We start from the raw sequence: 23286 nt of genomic DNA, 5'->3' as shown, positions 1-23286 counted from the left end.
GAAGGACTTTGTCTTTTGCTCTAAGAGAACTGACAGACCACTGATGGATTGGGGCAGAAGACTGACACGTCTAAGTTTTAATTTTTATGTGCATGATAAAAGAACAAGGACAGAACAGGCACACTAGTTAGACTATTGCAGCAATCTGGAGGCTATTGCTTTTAATTTCTGTGTAAATAAACACATCAGAACATAAGGCTCTATGTGCAGGGGTGTTTGTTGCAACACTGTCTTATATCACCTCATTACAGAAAACACTGAATGCATACTATATCGATAGGGGACTGGTTGGATAAATACTGCTACATTCATGCAATAGAATAGCATATATGTATTATAAGAGTGAGTTAGGACTGGGTGTGGTGACTCACACCTGTAATCCCAGCACTTTGGGAAGCCTAGGCAACAGGATTGCTTGAGGCCAGGAGTTCAAGAGTAACCTGGGGAACATAATAAGACTCCATCTACAAAAAAGTTTTAAATATTTAAAACTTAGGTGGGCATCATGGTGTGCACCTGTAATTCTAGCTACTCAAGAGGCTGAAGTGGAAGGATTGCTTGAGCCCAGGAGTTTGAGGCTGCAAGGAGCTATGATCACATCACTGTACTCCAGCCTGGGCAACAGAGTGAAACCTGTCTCTAAAAAAAAAAAAGAAAAAGAAAAAGAAAAAGAGTGAGTTAGAATTTTGATCTACTTGGTCTGATGTCAAAGCTTGTGCTTTTCTGTGGTTTAACTCCTACATTACATAACTTCAAGACAAATGGTTCTTTTTTTTATTGTACTTTAAGTTTTAGGGTACATGTGCACAATGTGCAGGTTTGTTACATATGTATACATGTGCCATGTTGGTGTGCTGCACCCATTAACTCTTCATTTAACATTAGGTATATCTCCTAATGCTATCCCTCCTCCCTCCCCCCACCCCACAACAGGCCCTGGTGTGTGATGTTCCCCTTCCTGTGTCCATGTGTTCTCATTGTTCAATTCCCACCTAGGTTCTTTTCTTAATGGGAAAAAGGCCATGGGTCTTTGAAGGCTAGAAACCTGTTAACATTTATTTTCATACTCAGACAATTCATGATCTAGCATAGTTGTTAGCATATAAGACTCACTCAATACTTAATTATTGAATAAATTGGGTGGGAATTATAACTAAATATCCTGTAATTTTTATATTTACCATAGAAATTACATATACTGACACTGAGGAAAATTTTCATAATTTACTTTTCTTTTCCAAATGGAAATCTCCCTTGTGAGTAAGATTATAGAATAGCACGAACATGCAGAATGTCTTTGTGTGTAAATTAGTGAGCATCATGTGAGGAAGAGCTATAACTTACTATTTGGGATCTCTGTATATACTTTGCAGGGGAAATCACATCTGAATGTTCCTTTATTATATCATGCGCAGAACTCTGAATTCTGAATGAAATTTAGGTTCAGGCAATTAAGGCCATAAAAAGTTTGTTCTTTATGTGGATTTATCTACTTCAACTTTTATTTTAAATTCAGGGGATATATGTGCAGGTTTGTTACAAGGGTACATTGCATGATGCTAAGGTTTGGGGTTCTTTACATTTAAAGAATGTAAAAGGGTAGGAGGAGAAGAGCTACTTTTTTGGGGAGGTATATTACTGGTTTTATGTAGCATGTTCAGGAAGGACCCCTTCCCCTAAATTTAAAGAATGTAAAGAACTTTGGGTAGGACTAGCTTGACCTCTCATTTTGATATATTTTTTAAAAAGACAAATATCTGGCCAGGCATGGTGGCTCATGCCTGTAATCCCAGCACGTTGGGAGGCTGAGGCCGGTGGATCACCAGGGTCAGCAGTTCGAGACCAGGCTGGCCAAAATGTTGAAACCCCATCTCTACTAAAAATAGAAAAATTAGCTGGGCATGGTGGCAGGCACCTGAAATCCCAGCTACTTAGTAGGCTGAGGCAGGAGAATCACTTGAACCAGGGAGGTGGATGTTGCAGTGAGCCGAGATCGCGCCATTGCACTCCAGTGTGGGTGACAAGAGCGAAACTCTGTTTAAAAAAAAAAAAAAAAGACAAACATATTTATTTTCCTAATAGTTAATTATTTACACTCTTCATTTTTCTGGTATCTAAAGCTTTTATCTCACTGCAGTGAACATTTAAGGTAATTTTTCAGTGGGATTTCTCTGCCCAAGACCTCCTTCACAAGCTTCTTTGAAGTAATATTATCCTAATGTTGCTCTTAAGTTGTTTTAAACCCTCAAATATATAAACAAAACATTGAAAATATTCTTTTATTCTAAAGAATATGCATGTATGTGTAGATATTGCAAGTGATATTAAGCATAAGTAGAAAAATGTACATAGAAGAATGTTATTATCCATGATCTCATCAGCTGGTTATATCCATAAAACATTTTGTTGAATAATCTTCCATGCTATCATTAATTCATTCATTGGCTTATTTATTTAGTCATTCAGTTTCTTTAATAAATGTTACTGCTTTCCTGCCTTGTGCCGGGTACTGGGTGTTGGGAATATATTAGTGAAATAAGGCTATGAGGTCTTTGACCTCAAGGAGCAAATAATACAGGAAGAGAATCAGACAATAAAGAGGTATTTTTGTATATATAGGTAAAAAAATCACATAGTGAGAAATTCTATAAAAAGAAGTACAACAGGGTGTGGGGAAAGGAACATGAGGAGGGGGTGTTCATGATGCTATTTTATTTTTATTACTTTGTATTTCAATAGTTTATTGGGGAAGAGGTGATGTTTGGTTACATTAGTAAGTTCTTTACTAGTGATTTGTGAGCAATGTATAATGCACAGTATTTGTAGTCTTTTATCCCTCATTCCCTTCCCGCCCTTTCCCCCTGAGTCCCCAAAGTCTATTGTGTCATTCTTAGGCCTTTGCAGCCTCATAGCTTACCTCCCACTTATGAGTGAGAACATATGATGTTTGGTTTTCTGTTCCACAGTTACTTCACTTAGAATAATAGTCTCCAATCTCATCCAGGTCACTGTGAATGCCATTAACTCATTCCTTTTTATGGCTGAGTAGTATTCCATCATATATATATATGTATATATAAACCACAGTTTCTTTATCCACTCGTTGATTGATGGGCATTTGGGTTGGTTCCATGATTTTGCAATTGTGAATTGTGGTGCTATAAACATGCATGTGCAAGTATCCTTTTTGTATAATAACTTGTTTTCCTCTGGGTAGATACCCAGTAGTGGGATTGCTGGATGAAATGGTGGTTCTACTTTTAGTTCTTTAAGGAATCTCCACACTGTTTTCCATAGTGGTTGTACTAGTTTACATTCCCACCAGCAATGTAGCAGTGTTCCCTGTTCAGTGCATACACACCAACATTTACTGTTTTTTGATTTTGTGATTATGGCCATTCTTGCAGGAGTAAGATGGTATCACATTGTGGTTTTGATTTGCATTTCCCTGATTGTTAGTGATGTGGAGCATTTTTTCATATGTTTGTTGGCCATTTGTACATCTTCTTTTGAGAATTATCTATTTATGTCCTTAGCCCACTTTTTGATGGGATTTTTGTTTTTTTCTTGTTGATTTGTTTGAGTTCATTGTAGATTCTGGATATTAGTCCTTTTTCAGATGTATAGATTTTGAAGATTTTTTCCCACTCTGTGGGTTATCTTTTTACTGTGTTGACTATTCCTTCTGCCATGCAAAAGCTCTTTAGTTTAACTAAGTCCCAGTAATTCATCTTTGTTTTCATTGCATTTGTTTTTGGGTTCTTGATCATGAAATCCTTGCCTAAGCCAATGTCTAGAAGGGTTTCTCCAATGTTATCTTCTAGAATTTTTACAGTTTTAGGTCTTACATTTAAGTCCTTTATCCATCTTGAGTTGATTTTTGTATAAGGTGAGAGATGAGGATCCAGTTTCATTCTCCTGCATGTGGCTAGCCAATGCACATGGCTATCCCAGCACCATTTTGGAAAAGGGTGTCCTTTCCCCACTTTATGCTTTTGTTTGCTTTATTGAAGATAAGTTGGCTTTAAGAATTTGGGTTTATTGCTGGGTTCTTTATTCTGTTCCATTGGCCTATGTGCCTATCTCTTATACCAGTACCATGCTGTTTTGATGACTATGGCCTTATGGTGTAGTTTGAAATCAGGTAATGTGATGCCTCCAGATTTGTTCTTTTTGCTTAGTCTTGCTTTGGCTATATGGGCTCTTTTGTGGTTCCATATGAATTTTAGAATTGCTTTTTTCTAATTCTGTGAAAAGTGATGGTGGTATTTTGACAGGAATTGCATGGAATTTATAGATTGCTTTTGGCAGTATGGTCATTTTCACAATATTGATTCTACCCATCCATGAGCATGGGATGTGTTTCCATTTGTTTGTGTCATCTACGATTTCTTTCAGCAGTGTTTTGTAGTTTTCCTTGTAGAAGTCTTTCACCTCTTCAGTTAGGTATACTTCTAAGTATTTTATTTTATTTTTTGCAGCTATTGTAAAAGGGGTTGAGTTCTTGATTTGATTCTCAGCTTGGTTACTGTTGGTGTATAGAAAAGCTACTGATTTGTGTACGTTAATTTTGTATCCGGAAACTTTGCTGAATTCTTTTATCAGTTCTAAGAGTTTTCTGTAAGAGTCTTAAGGATTTGCTAGGTAAACGATTATAGCATCAGCAAACAGCGACAGTTTGACTTCCTCTTTACCGATTTGGATGCCCTTTATTTATTTCACTTGTCTGATTGCTCTGGCTAGGACTTTCAGTACTGTGTTGAAGAGTAGTGGTGAGAATGGGCATCCATATCTTCTTCCAGTTCTCAGAGGGAACTTTCAACTTTTCCCCATTGCGTAATATGTTGGCTGTGAATTTGTCATAGACGGCTTTTATCATATTGAGGTATGTCCTTTGTATGCTGATTTTGCTGAGAGTTTTAATCATAAAGTAGTGCTGGATTTTGTCCAGCAATGCTTTTTCTGCATCTATTGAGATAATCATGTGATTTTTGTTTTTAATTCTGTTGATGTGGTGTATCACATTTATTGACTTGCATATGTTAAACCATCCCTACACCCCTAGTATGAAACCCACTTGATCATGGTGGGTTATCTTTCTGATATATTGTTGGATTCAGTTAGCTAGTATTTTGTTAAAGATTTCAGTGTTTATGTTCATCAGGGATATTGGTCTGTGGTTTCTTTTTTGATTATTTCTTTCCTAGTTTTGGTGTTAGGATGATACTGCCTTCATAGAATGATTTAAGGAGGGTTCCCTCTTTCTCTATCTTGTAGAGTAGTGTCAATAGGATTGGTACCAATTCCTTGAATGTCTGGTGGAATTCTGCTGTGAATCCGTCTGGTACTGGTCTTTCTTTGTTGGTAATTTTTAATTACCATTTCAATCTCGCTGCTTGTTATTGGTCCGTTTAGGGTATCTAATTCTTCATGATTTAAGCTAGGAGGGTTGTATCTTTCCAGGAATTTATCTCTTCTAGGTTTTCTAGTTTATGCACATAAAGGTTTTTATAGTATCCTTGAATGATCTCTTGTATTTCTGTGGGGTCAGTTGTAAAATCTCTTGTTTTGTTTCTCACTGAGCTTGTATGGATTTTTCTCTCTTCTTTTCTTGATTAATCTTGCTAATGGTCTGTTAATTTTATTTATCATTTCAAAGAACCAGCTTTTTCTTTCATTTATCTTTTGTATATTTTTGTTTCAATTTCATTTAGTTCTGCTCTGATCTTGGTTATTTCCTTTTTTCTGCTAGGTTCGGGTTTAATTTGTTCTTGTTTCTCTAGTTCCTTGAGGTGTGACCTTAGATTGTCTGTTTGTGCTCTTTCAGACTTTTTGATGGAGGTGTTTAGGGCTACAAACTTTCCTCTTAGCACTGCCTTTGGTGTGTCTCAGAGGTTTTGATACATTTTGTCACTATTATCATTCAGTTTGAATAATTTTTTAATATCCATCTTAATTTCATTTTTGATTCAATGATCATTCAGGAGCAGGTTGTTTAATTACCATCTATTTAGATGGTTTTGAAGGTTTCTTTTGGAATTGATTTCCAGTTTTATTCCACTGTGGTATGAGAGAGTGCTTGATATAATTTCCATTTTCTTAAATTTGTTGAGGCTCATTTTGTGGCCTACCATATAGTCTATCTTGGAGAAAATTCCATGTGCTGTTCAATAGAATGTATATTCTGCTGTTGTTCGATGGAATGTTCTGTATATATCTGTTAAGTCCATTTGTTCCAGGCTATAGATTCAATCAATTGTTTCTTTGTTGACTTTCTGTCTTAATGACCTGTCTAGTGCTGTCAGTGGAGCAGTAAGGTTCCCCCACTATTATTGTGTTGCTGTTTATCTCATTTCTTAGGTCTATTAGTAATTGTTTTATAAATTTGGGAGCTCCAGTCTTAGGTGCATATATTTTTAGGATTGTGACATTTTCCTGCTGGACAATACCTTTTATTATTATATAATGTCCCTCTTTGTCTTTTTTAACATCCATTTCTTTAAAGTTTGTTTTGTCTGACGTAAGAATAGCTACTCCTGCTCGCTTTTGGTGACCATTTGCCCGAAATGTCTTTTTGCACCCCTTTACCTTAAGTTTATGCGAGTCCTTACGTGTTAGGTGAGTCTCTTGAAGGGAGCAGATAGTTTGTTGGTGAGTTCTTATCCATTCTGCAAGTCTGTATCTTTTAAGTAGAGCATTTAGGCCATTTACATTCAATGTTAGTATTAAGATGTGAGGTAACATTCCATTGATCATGCTATTTGTTGCCTATATACCTTGGTTTTTTGTTTTCTATTTTTGTTTTTTAAATTGTATTTTTGTTTTATAGGTCCTGTGAGATTTATGCTTTAAAGAGGTTCTGTTTTGATGTGTTTCCAGGATTTGTTTCAAGATTTAGAGCTCCTTTTAGCAATTCTTGTAGTGGTGGCTTGGTAGTGGCAAATTCTCTCAGCATGTCAAGCAGGCAGAGAATAAGCATGTCTGGTTCATAAGAGGGATTCAGATTGAAGAGGAAAGAAAAAATTAGAGAATAAAAAAAGATACGACATTTAAAAGCAAGTATCTTGATGAAATTACTTAGTAGAATATGTTAACAGAAAATAAAAGAGATGTGAAGATTTAACTTGAGGCCTAATATTTTGAAGCCAAAAAGAGGAGGAGGTTCCAGCAAAAATAAGCAAGAGGGAGTGATCAGTGAGTAAAATAAAATCTGTGAGTGTTTATAACTATCAAAAGCCAAGTGTAGAAAGTGTCAGGAGAAGTCAAGTCAGGGGTATAGGTGATCAATTATGCCAAGTGTCATGGAAAGATTAAAGAAGATCAGGACTAAAAATTGATTGTTGGCTTTAGCAATGTGGAGGTCACTGGTGGCCTTGGGGCGAGAATGATTTCAGAGAATTTATGGGGAAGAAAGCCTGAGAAGAATGAGCCCACAAAAGAAATAGGAAGTAGAAATATATACTTTATATTTTTAAGTAAAGGGAGATAGAAAAATTCGGCTGTAAAAAGTGTAGTAAAGATAGGGCACTCAACTTCTTTGAAGTTGGAGGTGGATAGGTAAAGGAAAAAAATTATTTTCTTAATTGGAATTTATTTCAGTAGGCTTGCTGAGTCCAGTGCATAAGTAGATGAGTTAGAATCAGGTAGGAATACAGAAGGTTTGTATATGGTAACAAAGGAGGACAGTATTTTGGCATGGAGGCAGACAGTTGAGTAGTTTGTTGTTATAAGAATACAAAAGAAAGAAAAGTTGCCTTTTCTTTTCATTTTTAAGATGCAAGATCTTACTATGTTTCTCAGACTGGCCTCAAACTCCTGGTCTCAAATGATCCTCCTGCCTTAGCCTCCTAAGTAGCTGGAATTATAGGTGCATGACACTGTGCTCAGCAGAAAGGTGTTTTTTATTGCTTCCAAGAAGAAAAGTCATTAGCTTAGAGTGAAAAGAAAGTGGAACCATTAGAGGGTTGAAGAGAGAGAGTGCTAATGAATTAGTGAAGTGCAGGAGCATTGTCAGGCCCACTTGAAATAGTGGTCATACCTTTAAAGTGAGAGGATTGAGCTTAGTTGTGTTTTTCTGTTTTTCTCCAGCCACATTGTATAGCATGAGTGCAAGTAAGGACTAGCAGAGAGTGGGTCCTAGCCAGGGGTAGAGTGTTTTTTTTTTTTTTTTTTTTGAATGAGTTATACATAGAGACGGAGCAAGAGTGTTTGGGGTGTTATTATAATAATGGCCTATAGAATCTAAGTTGGCTGAGGATGAAATGAGGACCTAAAGAAGGTGACAATCATAACCAGTGGAAAGGTAGTTGAGCCAATGTATTTAAGTCTTTATCAGGTTGAAAATTGTTGGAATCGACATATTGAAGGAATGATATGGAAAGAAAGAAGATATTCATCATAGAACAAGATGTGTAAAATTGAGATTTTTGGGGGTGATTCTGTGATTTGTAGTGACAAAATCTAGGTGTGGCCCTCTAGCGGCTGCCTATGGGTTGCTAGCTATACCCACATATATGTACACACACATATACTGTTGTCATACACATCTGTTTCTTAAAAACTCTGCTTTACTGAGCTATAATTCATGCGGTGAAATGAAGCCATTTTGAATATATAGTGTTCTAAGTTTTGACTGATGTATACATATATTTTAGCTAAATGTATACAAACTTATACATATAATCACAACCATAATAAAGATGTAGAACATTTTCATAACCTTGAAAATTCTCTTATGCTCTTTGTATCAATTCGCACTCCACTCCCACACCCAGGAAGCCACCGAACTTCTTTCTGGTAGATTAGTTTATATCTTTAACATATTTATATAAAAGTTATCATTTTGTATGTGCTCATTTTTTTGCTCAGCATATGATTTTAGAATTTACCCATGTTGTTTTGTGTACTAGTAATTGTTCAATTTTTAGTGATGAGTAATATTTTATTTTATTTATTTATTTTCATTTTACTTTAAGTTCTGGGATACATGTGCAGAACGTGCAGGTTTGTTACATAGGTATATGTGTGCCATAGTGGTTTGCTGCATCTATCTACCTGTCATCTAGGTTTTAAGCCCTGCATATATTAGCTATTTGTCCTGATGTTCTCCCTCCCCTTGGCCCCCATCACCCGACAGGTCCCAGTGTGTATTGCTCCCCTCCCTGTGTCCATGTGTTCTCATTGTTCAACTCCCACTTATGAGTGAGAACATTCGGTATTTAGTTTTCTGTTCCTGTGTTAGTTTGCTGAGGATGATGGTTTCCAGCTTTATCCATGTCCCTGCAAAGAACATAATCTCATTCCTTTTTATGGCTGCATAGTATTCCATGGTGTATATGTACCATGCTTTCTTTATCCAGTCTATCATTTATGGGCATTTGGGTTGGTTCCATATCTTTGCTGTTGTAAATAGTGCTGAAATAAACATATGTGTGTGTGCGCCTTTATAATAGAATGATTATATTCCTTTGGGTATATGCCCATTAATGGGATTGCTGGGTCAAATGGTATTTCTGGTTCTGGATCCTTGAGGAATCATCACACTGTCTTCCACAATGATTAAACTAATTTACATTCCCACCAACAGTGTAAAGCGTTCCTAATACCCCACAGCCTCACCAGCATCTATTGTTTCTTGAATTTTAATAATTGCCATTCTGACTGGTGTGAGATGGTATCTCATTGTGGTTTTGACCAGCATTTCTCTAATGATCAGTGATGTCGAGCTTTTCTTCATATGTTTGTTGGCTACATAAATGTCTTCTTTTGAGAAGTGTCTGTTCATATTCTTTGCCCACTTTTTGATGGGGTTGTTTGTTTTTTCTTGTAAACAAAAGTGCTTCAGATGTGTAGATTGCAAAAATTTTCTCCCATTCTGTAGGTTGCCTGTTCACTCTGATGATAGTTTCTTTTGCTGTGCAGAAGCTCTTTAATTAGATCCCATTTGTCAATTTTAGCTTTTGTTGCATTTGCTTTTGGTGTTTTCATCATGAAATCTTTGCCCATGCCTATGTCCTGAATGATATTGCCTAGGTTTTCTTCTAGGGTTTTTATGGTTTTGGGCTTTGCACTTAAGTCTTTAATCCATCTTGAGTTAATTTTTGTATAAGGTGAAAGGAAGGGGTCCAGTTTCAATTTTCTGCTTATGGCTAGCCAGTTTTCTCAGCACGATTTATTAAATAAGGAATGCTTTCCCCGTTGCTTGCTTTTGTCAGATTTGTTGAAGATCAGATGGTTGTAGATGTGTGGTGTTATTTCTGAGGTCTCTATTCTGTTCCATTGGTCTATATATCTGTTTTGGTACCAGTACCATGCTGTTTTGGTTACTGTAGCCTTGTAGTATAGTTTGAAGTCAGGTAGCATGATGCCTCCAGCTATGTTCTTTCTGCTTAGGATTGTCTGGCCATCCAGGCTCTTTTTTGGTTCCATATGAAATTTTAAGTATTGTTTTCTAATTCTGTGAAGAATGTCAATTGTAGTTTGATGGGAATAGCATTGAATCTATAAATTACTTGGGGCAGTATTGCTATTTGCACAATAATGATTCTTCCTATCCATGAGGATGGAATGTTTTTCCATTTGTTTGTGTTCTGTCTTATCTCCTTGAGCAGTGGTTTGTAGTTCTCCTTGAAGATATCCTTCATGTCTATCGTTAGCTGTATTCCTAGGTATTTTATTCTCCTTGCAGCAATTGTGAATGGGAATTCATTCATGATTTGGCTTTCTGCTTGTCTATTGTTGGTGTACAGATATGTTTGTGATTTTTGCACATTGATTTTGTATCCTGAGACTTTTCTGAAGTTGCTCATCAGTTTAAGGAGTTTTGGGGCTGATACGATGGGATTTTCTAAATATAGAATTATCTCATCTGCAAACAGAGACAATTTGACTTCCTCTCTTCCTATTTGAACAACCTGTATTTCTTGCATAATTGCCCTGACCAGAACTTCCAATACTATGTTGAATAGGAGTGGTGAGAAAGGGCATCTTTGTCTTTGTGCCAGTTTTCAAAGGGAATGCTTCCAGCTTTTGCTCATTCCATATGATATTGGCTGTGGGTTTTTCATGAATAGCTCTTATTTTGAGATCTGTTCCATCAATATCTATTTTATTGAGAGTTTTTAACATGAAGCGGTGTTGAATTTTATTGAAGGCCTTTTCTGCATCTATTCGGATAATCATGTGTTTTTTTTCATTGGTTCTGTTTATGTGATGAATTACATTTATTGATTTGCATATGTTGAACCAGCCTTGCATCCCAGGGATGAAGCCAACTTGATTGTGGTGGATAAGCTTTTTGATGTGCTGCTGTATTCGGTTTGCCAGCATTTTATTGAGGATTTTTGCATCAATGTTCATCAGGGATATTGGCCTGTCATTTAGTAAGTAAGATCAGAGCAGAACTGAAGGAGATAGAGACATGAAAAACCCTTCAAAAAATCAATGATTCCAGAAGATGTTTTTTTGAAACACTTAACAAAATAGACTGCTAGCTAGACTAATAAAGAAGGAAAGAGAGAAGATCAAATAGACATAATGAAAAATGATAAAACGAATGTCACCACAGAAATACAAACTACCATCAGAGAATACTATAAACACTTCTTTGCAAATAAACTAGAAAATCTAGAAGAAATGGATAAATTCCTGGACACATAGACCCTCCTAAGACTAAACCAGGAAGAAGTCGAATCCCTGAATAGACCAATAACAAGTTCTGAAATTGAGGCAGTAATTAAAGTGTACCAAAAATAAAAATAAAAAAAGCCCAGGACCAGACGGGTTCATAGCCGAATTCTACCAGACGTACAAAAAGGAGTTGGTACCATTCCTTCTGAAACTATTCCAAACAGTTGAAAAGGAGAGACGCCTCCCTAACTCATTTTATGAAGCCAGCATCATCCTGATACCAAAACCTGGCAGAGACACAACAAAAAATGAGTAATATTTTATATTATAAACAGATCATAATTTTTTTAGGTTTTCACCTGACAATATTGTTTCCAAATTTTGACTACCAAAAATAAAGTATCTATGAATATTTAGGTACAAGACTTTTGTGGACATAAGTTTAATTTTTCTCATTTAGGTAACTAGGAGTGGGATTTCTTAGTTGTATAGTAAATATATGTTGATATATAAGGAAACAGCCAAATTGTTTTCCATTTTGTGCCATTCTGTGTAACTGCTAGCAATGTATGAGAGTTCCATTTATTCCACATCCTTGCTAGCAATTTTTAATTTTAGCCTTTTAGGGGTTACATAGTGGTTTTAATTTGCATTTCCATGATGACTAATAATGTTGAGCATTTTGAAATATACTTTTTGGCCATTCATATACTTTTTTTTTTTTTTTTTGAGATGGAGTCTCTCTCTGTCGCCCAGGCTGGAGTGAAATGGTGTGGTCTTGGCTTGCTGCAACCTCTGCCTCCCAGGTTCAAGCGATTCTCCTGCCTCAGCTTCCCGAATAGCTGGGATTACAGGCATGTGCCACCACACTCAGCTAACTTTTTGTATTTTTAGTAGAGGCGGGGTTTCACCGTATTAGCCAGAATGGTCTCAATCTCTTGACCTCGTGATCTGCCCGCCTCGGCCTCCCAAAGTGCTGGGATTACAGGCATGAGCCACCACACCCGGGCTCATATATCTTTTTATGTGAAATATCTCTTCAAATAGTTTGCCTATTGAAAAAATATTTATTCTTACCATTGACTTGCAACCATTCTTCATATATTCTGGATACATGTGCTTTCTCAGATGTGTATATTGTGATTATTTACCCTAAGACTGTGGCTTGACTTCTCATTTTCTTAATTCTATCTTTTAAAGAGCAAACATCGTTTTTAGCTAATTTTGATAAAGTCAAATTTATTAAATTATCTTATGGTTCATGCTTTTTGTCTCCTATTGAAAATATTTTTGCATCTCCCAAAATCAAATGCTTTTTCCTGATTTTTCTTCTAATATTTTTGTGGTTCTAACTTTTATGTTTCAAGTTAAATTTGGTGTGTGTTCTGAGATCATTGTTGAGGTCAAATTTTCTTCCTGTGTTCAAATATTCTACATTCTTACTACTGTTTTCTCTATACAGTCTATCAATTACTGAGAGAGGAGAGTTAAAATCCTCAACTCTCCAACTATAATTGTGGATTTGCCTACTTTTTTCAGGTTTGGTAGTTTTGTTTAATGTATTTTGAGTTTGTAAGTATATATATATATATATATATATATGTTTATATCTTCTTAGTGAACTGTCACCTTCATCATATGTAATGTCCTACTTTATCCCTGACAATATTTCTTGTTCTCAAGTCAGTATTAATATCTAGCTTTCTTATGATTAGTATTTTTATGATGCATATATATAATATATATATACCTATATATGCATATATCTTGCTATTCATTCTCTATTCTTCCCACCTGATCTTTGTTCATATTTTTCACTCCTGTTCTATTTGGAATTAATTAATAGTTTTTTGTATTTTATTTTTATCTCCACTATTGGTATATAAGATATACCACATATTTTGTTTGTTTGTTATGAAATTTTATGCATCGCAAACATATCAAAGGCCATCTTCAAATAATATTAAACCTTGTAGCATTAAAGATCCTTCATTTGTGCTAGTGATGCCATATGTTCTTATATGTTAAAGTTACAATATTATATGCTTACAATTCTTGCTTTAAAGGAGGATTTTTTAAAATACTAAAAAATGAGAAAAATGTATTATTTTGGACACTCTGTTCCTTTGTATAGATTCTAATTTGTATCTAATGCCTTTTTTTGCTTGAAGAACTTATTTTAACATTTATCATTCTGAAGAATAGATTCCATTTATTTGAAAAGGTTTTATTTCATCTTAATTTTGAAGGAAATTTCCTTAAACGTAATAGTCTATGTTTACTGTTTTTTTTTGTATTGTTTCAGAACTTTAAATCTGTCAATGTCCTCTGATTTTCACAATTTCTGATGAGAAGTTAGTTGTTCTTATTACTGTTCCTGTAAGTAATGTCTTTTTTTTTTTCTCTTGGAGCTTTTAAAATTTTGTCTTTTTTACTGGTTTATGCAGTTTGATTACAGTGCCTTTAGTGTAGTCTTCCTTGTATTTATCTTGCTAATAGTGTGTTCCACTTCTTAGAATGTTTGTCTGTATAGATTTTATCCAATTTAGAAAAAAATACAGACACTATTTCTTTAAATATTTTATCTGTCTTTCCGCCTCTTCATCAAGGACTCCAATTATAAATATGTTAGATCATTTCATATTATTACACAATTTACTCAGTCTCTGTTAGTTTTTTGTTATATTTATTATTTAATACATTTTATTGTGAATATTTGAGGTGTAAATCATGATGTTATGGAATACATATAGATAGTACAGTGTTTACTGTAGTGAAACAAATTAACATAGCTATCATCTCACATACTTTTTTGTGATGAGAGCAACTAAAATGTATTTAATTAATAAAAATCTCCAGTACAACAATGTTTTTAAAAAATGTTTATTTACATAGTTTATTTGGGAACAGGTGTTGTTAGGTTACATGAATAAGTTCTTTAGTGGTGATTTGTGAGATTTTGGTGCACCCTTCACCGGAGCAGTATATACTGCACCAAATTTGTAGTATTTTATCCCTCACCCTCTTCCCACCCTTTCCCTCTGAGTCCCCAAAGTCCGCTATGTCCTTCTTATGCCTTTGCATCCTCATAGCTTAGCTACCACTTATGAATGCGAATATATGATGTTTGGTTTTTCATTCCTGAGTTACTTTACTTAGAACAGTAGTCTCCAATCTCATTCAGGTTGCTGCAAATGCCATTAATTCATTCCTTTTTATGTCTGAGTAGTATTCCATCGTATATATATATACCACAGTTTCTTTATCTACTTGTCCAATACAATACAATTTTATTAACTATAGCTCTCATGCTGCACATTAGATTTCTAAACTTATTCATTAATTTGTATCCTTTGACCTATATCTTTGTATCCTTTGGCCTATATCTTTGTTTTTGAGCATTTTCTCTCTCTCTCTTTGCTTTATGTTGTATTTTTCTATTACTAAATTTCAGTGCTTTTAAATTTCAGTGATTTTATACACTAAAATCTACTTAGTCTACAGGGTCTAAACTGCTATTTATCCCATGCAGTGATTTTTTTCCTCCTTCAAATGTCATATTTTCCATTTTCAAAAGTCCCATTTGGCTCTTGTTTATATAATACATTTCTCTTCTCATATTAGTGATTTCCTTGAATGTTTGAACATATTAAGCATATTTCTAACAGACGCTTTAAAATCATGTTCTACTAGTTCTATCATATCTACTGTTTCTTGGTTTTTGTCTATTGATTGATTTTTCTTCTGTAATGGGCCATAGTTGTCTACTTTTAAGAATTTTTAGTAATTTTTAATTGAATACTGACCAGTATAAATTTTGTGTTTTTTTGAGTGTTGGATTGTGTTGGCTTTCTTTAAATAAGGTTGCACTTTGATCTCGAAGGTAGTTACTTGAGTGTCAGCTTGATAATTACAAAACTTGCTTGTAAACTTTGTGAGGGGAGATGTGGAGAAGCCTTTACTCAGGACCACAAAATATGTCAACCTTCTGGTCTCTTGACTGAATATGCTTGATGTTCAGCAAGGAATTCTTGCTATATAGCTTGTCAAACTTTGAATGATACCCAGTCTTGTGTGAACTCTGGTATTCATTTAATAGCAAATCAATTGCTTTGACTTTTGGAATTTCATTTTATGCATGCATGGCTTAAATAGATTTAACAAGAACCTTATGCAAATTCCTGAAGCTTATTTTCTTTATAGTTCCCTCCTTTCCAGTTCTTTCTCCTCAAACCCCAGGTAGCCACTTCAAAATCCTGTCTCTATCTTCTCAAATAAGCAAGACTACTGTCCTAGGATTAGAATCTTTCTTTTGCAACATGTTTTGGAAAGTTTCTCCAGGCAAAAATCTGAGGTAATCATGGGGTTCACCTCTTTTGTTTTTTATCCAATTTTCTAGATTCTTTTGTGATGAATGAGTGAGTCATTTCTCATTACTCCATCATAGTGTAAATAAGAAGTTTCAATTACATAACCATTTTAAAATTCTTTTTTTTAGTTAGCAATGTGCCATAGTAATATATTCTTTCCAATAAGTATAAACACACATTCTTTTCAATGCCTTCATAATATTTCATTGTATAGATCTTTATAACTTATAACCAATATCTTATTGATGGACATTTATAATAGTTCCATTTGCTGGCATTATTATAATTCTGCAAAAATGATTCTAATGAATATATTTTGTGTTAACATTATTTGATGATTTCTCTACAATAAACACAAAAATTAAATCCGAGTCAAAGGCGATTCACCTCATGTTTGATAGATACTGCTACATACAATTCAGGAAATATACTAGTTAATCCTTATGTTATATATATTGAATATAGCTAATCATATACTTCTTTCTTAACAGTTAAATTTTTAAAAATTTTGCATTTGTATATAGCAAAAGCACTATTAAGAAGAAAGTTTATACCTATAAGTGCCTACATCAAAAGAGATGAAAAACTTCAAATAAATAATTTAATGATGCATCTTAAAGAACTAAAAAAGCAAGAGCAAATTAACCCCCAAATTAGTAAAAGAAAAAAAAATAAAGATCAGAGCAGAAGTAAATAAATTTAAAATTAAGAAAACAATTCAAAAGATCGGTGAAACGAAAGTTTTTTTTTTAAAGTTAAACAAAAGTGACAAACCTTTAACCAGACTAACTAAGGAAAAAAAGGGAGAAGATCCAAATAAATAAAATCAGAAATGAAAAAGGAGACATTACAACTGATACTGCAGAAATTCAAGGGATCATTAGTGGCTACTGTGAGCAACTCTATGCCGATATAATCTAGAAGCAATGGACAAATTCCTAGATACATACAACCTACCAAGATTGAACCAGGAAGAAATTCAAAACCTGCACAGACCAGTAACAAATAACTACATTTAAGCCATAATAAAATTCTCCCAGTGAAGGAAAGCCTAGGACCTGATGGCTTCACTGCTGAATTCTACCAAACATTTAAAGAAGAACTATTATCAATCCTACTCAAACTTTTCCAAAAAATAGAGGAGGAAGGAATACTTTTAAACTCATTTTATGACACCTGAATTATTCTGATACCCAAACGAGAAAAAGTCACAGCAAAAAAAAAAAAAAATACTATGGGCCAATATTTCTGATGAATATTGATGCGAAAATCCTCAGCAAAATCAAATTAAACAATACATTAAAAAGAACACTCATAATGACAAAGTGGAATTTATCCTTGGGATGCAAGGATGATTCAATGTACACAAATCAATCAATACAATACATTATATCAACAGAATGAAGGATAAAAATCATATGATTATTTCAAGTAATGCTGAAAAAACATTTGGTAAAATTCAACATCCCTTCATGATTAAACCCTAAAAAAACTGCAGATATGAGTAACATAGTTGAACATAATAAAAGCCATATACAACAGACCCACAGCTAGTATCACACTGAATGGGAAAAAAACTGAAAGCCTTTCCCCTAAGATCTGGAACCCACCAAAATGCTAATTTCACCACTGTTATTCAATATAGTACAGGAAATCCTAGCTAGAGCAATCAGGCAAAAGAAAGAAATAAAGAGCATCTAAATTGGAATGGAAGTCAAATTATCCTTGTTTGCAGATAACATGATCTTATATTTGGAAAAACATGAAGGCTGCAGAAAAAAAAAACTATTTGATAAATTCAGTAAAGTTGCAGGTTACAAAATCAACATACAAAAAATCAGTAGCATTTCTATATGCTAACAGTGAGCAATCTGAAAAAGAAAAAAGAAATCCCATTTATAATAGCCACAAATAAAATTGAATACCTAGGAATTAACTAAACAAAACAAGTGAAAGTTCTCTATAATTAAAACTATAAAACACTGATGAAAGAAATTGAAAAGGACACCAAAAAAATTGAAAAATATTCTATGATCATGGATTGAAGAATCAATATTGTTAAAATGTCCATACTATAGAAAGCAATCTACAGATTCAATGTAATCCTTATCAAAATATCAATGACATTCTTCACAGAAATAGAAAAAAAATCCTAAAATTTATGTGGAACCACAAAAGACCCAGAATAGCCACAGTCATCCTAAGCAAGAAGAACAGAACTGGAGGAATCACATTCTTGACTTCAAATTATACTACAGAGCTATAATAACCAAAACAACATGGTACTGGCATAAAAACAGACACATAGACAAATGGAATGAATAGAGAACCCAGAAACAAACCCACACCCTTACAATGAATTCATTTTTGACAAAGGTGCCAAGAATATATGCTGGGGAAAAGAGTCTCTTCAATAAATGGTGCTGGGAAAACAAGATATCCGTATGCAAAGAATGAAACTAGACTCCTATCTCTTACCACATATAAAAGTCAAATCAAAATGGGTTAAAGGCTTCAATCTAAGACCTCAAACTATTAAACTACTATGTGACTACATTGAGGAAAATCTCCAGGACACTGGTCTGGGCAAAAATTTCTTGAGTAATACCCCATAAGCTCAAACAACCAAAGCAAAAATGAACAAATGGAATCACATTAAATTAAAAAGATTCTGCACAGCAAAAGAAACAACCAAAAAGGTGGAGACAACCCACAGAATGGGAGAAAATATATGCAAATTAACCATCAGATAAGGGATTAATAACCAGAATATATAAGGAGCTCAAACAACTCTATATGAAAAATCAATTCATCCAATCAAAAAATCAGCAAAAGATTTAAATAAACATATTTCAAAAGAAGACATATACATGGCAAACAGACATATGAAAATGTGCTCAAAATCATTGATCATCAGGGAAATGCAAAGCAAAACTACAGTGAGATATCATTTTATACCAGTTAAAATGGCTTATATCCAATAGACAGGCAATAATAAATGCTGGTGAGGATGTGTTGAAAGGAAACCCTTGTATATATATACTGTTGGTGGGAATGTAAATTAGTACAACCACTATGGAGAAGAGTTTGGAGGTTCCTCAAAAAACTAAAAATAGAGCTACCGTGTAATCTAGCAATCCCACTGCTGGGAACATACCCAAAAGAAAGGAAATCAATATGTCAAAGAGCTATCTGAATTCTCATGTTTATTGCAGCATTATTCACCACAGCGAAGATTTGGAAACAGCCTAAGTGTCCATCAACAGATTGCACAACAGGGTAACTATAGTCAATAATAACTTAATTTTACATTTTAAAATAATTAAAAGAGTGTAACTGGATTGTTTGTAATGCAAAAGATAAATGCTTGAGAGGATGGTAACCCCAATCTCCATGATGTGATTATTTCTCATTGAATGCTTGTATCAAAACATCTCAGGTACCCCACAAATATATACACCTACTATGTACCCACAAAAATTAAAAATAAGAAAATTTTTAATAAGAAAAGGAAAAATAAATAATTTGCATTTTATGAGTATTTATTACTTTCTATTTGCTTTTAAAGAAATGTAATGCAGCTTCTTTTGTAAACTTTAATAGCAGCATTTTATTATTCAAATTTCTAAAAATTTCTTGTTTTTAAATCAACTTCTATGTAGTTTTGAATTTTAACAGCATGTTTAAATGATTTTCTGTGTGTTCTCAGTTATTTTAAAAATAGTTTTTTCTGTTAAACTCTATTGATAAGTGTGTTCACACACTTTTAAAAACTGGATGTTTAATAAAAAAGATTGGATATCAAGTTAGTGTGTTTCTTAAAATCATCAATGTTTATATTTATCCTGTACTTGAACATCCAAATCACTCCACTTTTTTAGGTTTGTTAATATTAAGAAGAGTATTAGCTATTATAAATTTAAAAATCTTTGTAAGAGTAAATTACTATGGCGATTTTGTTCTTGTATTAGGAATAGGCATTTCATGATAATTATATAGCTTATTACTTATTTAATGTTCTTTTTGAGAAAAAATTATGAATTGTTATTATGGATCAATCTTGGGTAATATTATTTTCTGTTGTTACCTTAAATACATATTATCAAATATGCATCTCAAATTGCAAAGCAAAAGGTACAATTTAACTATAAAGTATCCATTTAATAATGGCAAAAATGCTAAAAAGGTAGGTTAAACCAGAATTGGTTACTTTCAGTAAGATTCCAGTTATGAAAACTTGCAAACATAACACTAGATTAAATTCGTATTTTTGTTTCTGGCTTGGTCTTGTTACATATGAGGTCCTCCTTTTGGAAAATAAGTCCTATGACATGATTTGCTTTGATCAAGAGATGCTCATTAATATTAGAATTTAGATATGAACAGTTAAATGTTAGATTATAGATGAGTTGGATATCTTTTGTTTGTTACTTATGATATTGTCTTAAAACTTTGAAAAGCTCTATTGATAATGTCAATTTCTAACTGAAGTCATGTTTTTCATAGGACTTCAGCTAAAAGGATATTTACACACACGCACACACATTATATGCACTGAAGGTGCATTCAATCTTGGAACTGTGCAAACTCTGATAATCATTAAAACATATTTAGTACTTGCCCATTTGCATTAAAATGGATTCCAGGATCCTTCTGTATCTCTGATCTAATATTTTCAATGACATTAGAAGATCTTTGCGTGGATGGCATATGGGAAAATAGCATAACATATTTATGTTACATGAGGGAGGTGCATATTATGATTTTAACCTGTATTTCCAGGGTAAAATATAGTCCTTATCATAAAGCTAGCTATCATATTTGTCCACTTCTGGTTATTTAAGATGTTCTCTATTTATCTAAACTTTGTGGAAAAATGGTTCAATAGTTTGCATGTAAATTATTCCCTTGTCTGGTTATAAACAAATATACAGTGGAAAATGCTAATTAAAACAAGTCCGGTTATTCAAACAATGCATTATTCAACAAAATTCTCTAATATTTAACTTAATTTTTTCTTAGATTTTAACAATATCTATGACCTTTTGTTATTAGAATTAATAAGTGAGTAATCAAAAGCACAAATAAGCATAAGAGTATTAAGATCTAATATCGTTGTTCATAAAAACACTTCAATAGTGGATCCTTTAAGACATATCAAATATTTATTATTTTACAAAACCTGATGGTAACATTCTCTGTGTTGCCTGAGGGCATCAATTCCTCAATGAAATGTTTTCGTTATGACAATATTTTATGTTTCTTGTTGTGGTGTACCTTACAGCTAAAATAAATTGTGTTCTGAAAGCAATTCCTTTAAAAGATAATATGGTAAAATACTTTATACCTAGTGGCCAAGGGCAGCTCTTGTCTCTTTAAAGAGATTTTAATAAAAATATCAATTTCATTTTGGTTCACTACAATGTCTAAATACTTACATATTCTTTGGGAATGCACATATGAAACTATTCAAGCTTTGCTCTTTGTTAGCATGCAAACCATTAATATCTGTCTTTCAAAACTATTTTTCAGGCTCATTTGTTGATAGTCAAGCTTTAATTAAATAAAAGTGTTGGGATTAATGAAAAGAGATTGAAAAATGAGAAAAAAAAGTACCAACCTGGCAGATCTTGCTGATTTGGTGTAAAGCAGTTGTATTTAAGATGGAATTTTAACGACAGTCTTTATAGTATGACTCAATAAGGGAATATTCTTTACTGATTAATTTCCTTCAAATTTGCTAAACAGTTTTTCTAATTTACTTACATAATATCCAATGAAGTGCAAGCATAATTCTGCTGTTTAATTTTAGAATAACTCAGAGGTTTTCATTAGCAGCCAGATTAATGATTTTTTTTTTTCTGGAGGAACTAGCATGATGTATAACATTTAAATATTTTGAAGGAGATTCTCACTGTGTTAAAACCATTTACATCATCCCATCGATTGCAAAAAGAAATGTTATTTTAATAAAAATAGTTTTGTGTTGCTGAATACACTATCTTAAAGATATTTTTTTCACCTTAACCAGACCACGCAATTACAGCTTAATAAAATTTGGATCATTTCAGAAATGGAAGCAAGATTGTTTATTTTTAATGTTAAGGTTTTTTTTTCTTGCACAGAAGTGGAGAAATCTATTTCTAATTACCTTTAGCTTAGAAGGTGTAGGGGAAAAATTATTTTCCTTTTAACCCATTAGGTTCTCTACTAGGTCTCTGAAACAAAAGAAAGATTAACAAGAGGAGAGCATAAACATTTATTTAATATAAAAGTCATGATATGAAAGCTTTAATAAAGAGATTAAGACCCAAATATATGTAAAAACTGAGTGTTTTTACACTAAGTTTGATAAGGAGTGAAAAGTCATGGAAAAAGCTAAGCTTTTTTCTCGCAGTTCATTGGGGGAAACTTATCCTTCAGCAAAGCCTGTGCCTTCAGATTCTTCTTGAAGTTCCTCCATCTTTGGAGAAAAGGAGGCTCCTTTCCTCCAGGGACAGGGCGGGCACCTCTCATGTGAAAGTCTTATGACCTGCCTCAGGGAAGACAGAGAATTCTTCTATCACCTACCATTTCTCAAACGACGCCAGCTAAAAATACTAAATATGCTATGTTGTCATATTATGGGGTATCATGTCATGAACCCCACCATTCATCCACCTGAAACTTCCCCAAGAAGCTTCACAATTCAGAAGCTGAGTTGGTAGATTGCCCCACATCCCATTGAACTAGTCTCTCAGCCCTGGGAAGAGTTCTATCCAGTTAAACAATTGTATCTCATTTTGGGAGGCAGTGGTATAGATAGGAGTAGTCAACCACCCAAATTAAGTCTCTATATGAAGTGAGCAATCAGTCATTTAATTGGAGGTACATTTATGGCAATAAGAGAAAAACAAAGGTTAATGGTTGTATCAAGTTAAGGGCAGAGGGAAGTCAAGATTTCTAAATGTTGAGATTGAATAATTTTAAGATGGTGGAGGGAAGATAGTGGTAGCAATTTTATAGATTTTACTGATTTATAGTTTGAATATCTTTGGTTATGTCACCGGGTGTTCCAGTGAATTTTCTGAGTCGCCCACATGGCAAAAGGAATGAAGATTGTCTATACATGATATGTTGTGAAGATTTCTCTTAAGTTTGTATCAAATCCTCCAGCATCAGCCTGCAGGTCCTCAAGAAAAAGGCAGTTTTCATTCTCAATAATTCCAAGTCAGAAGGGAGAAAATTTAAGAACATTTATTTGGGGAGTTGTAACCAGATATTGGAGAAAACTATTAAGAATTAAAGA

General features: G+C 33.7%; 1 long non-coding RNA gene across 2 annotated transcripts in view; it reads left to right on the top strand.

Annotated features, from left to right (window-relative positions):
- Positions 1-23286, top strand: part of LOC104006625 (uncharacterized) — a 645150-nt gene that overhangs the window by 352943 nt on the left and 268921 nt on the right. The window lies entirely within an intron of this gene.

This window comes from Pan troglodytes, chromosome 4 (genome assembly GCF_028858775.2).
Source record: "Pan troglodytes isolate AG18354 chromosome 4, NHGRI_mPanTro3-v2.0_pri, whole genome shotgun sequence".
In the NCBI taxonomy this organism is placed as follows: Eukaryota; Metazoa; Chordata; class Mammalia; order Primates; family Hominidae; genus Pan; species Pan troglodytes.
Note: the sequence above shows the minus strand (reverse complement) of the source record. Positions and strands in the feature narration are given on the sequence as shown.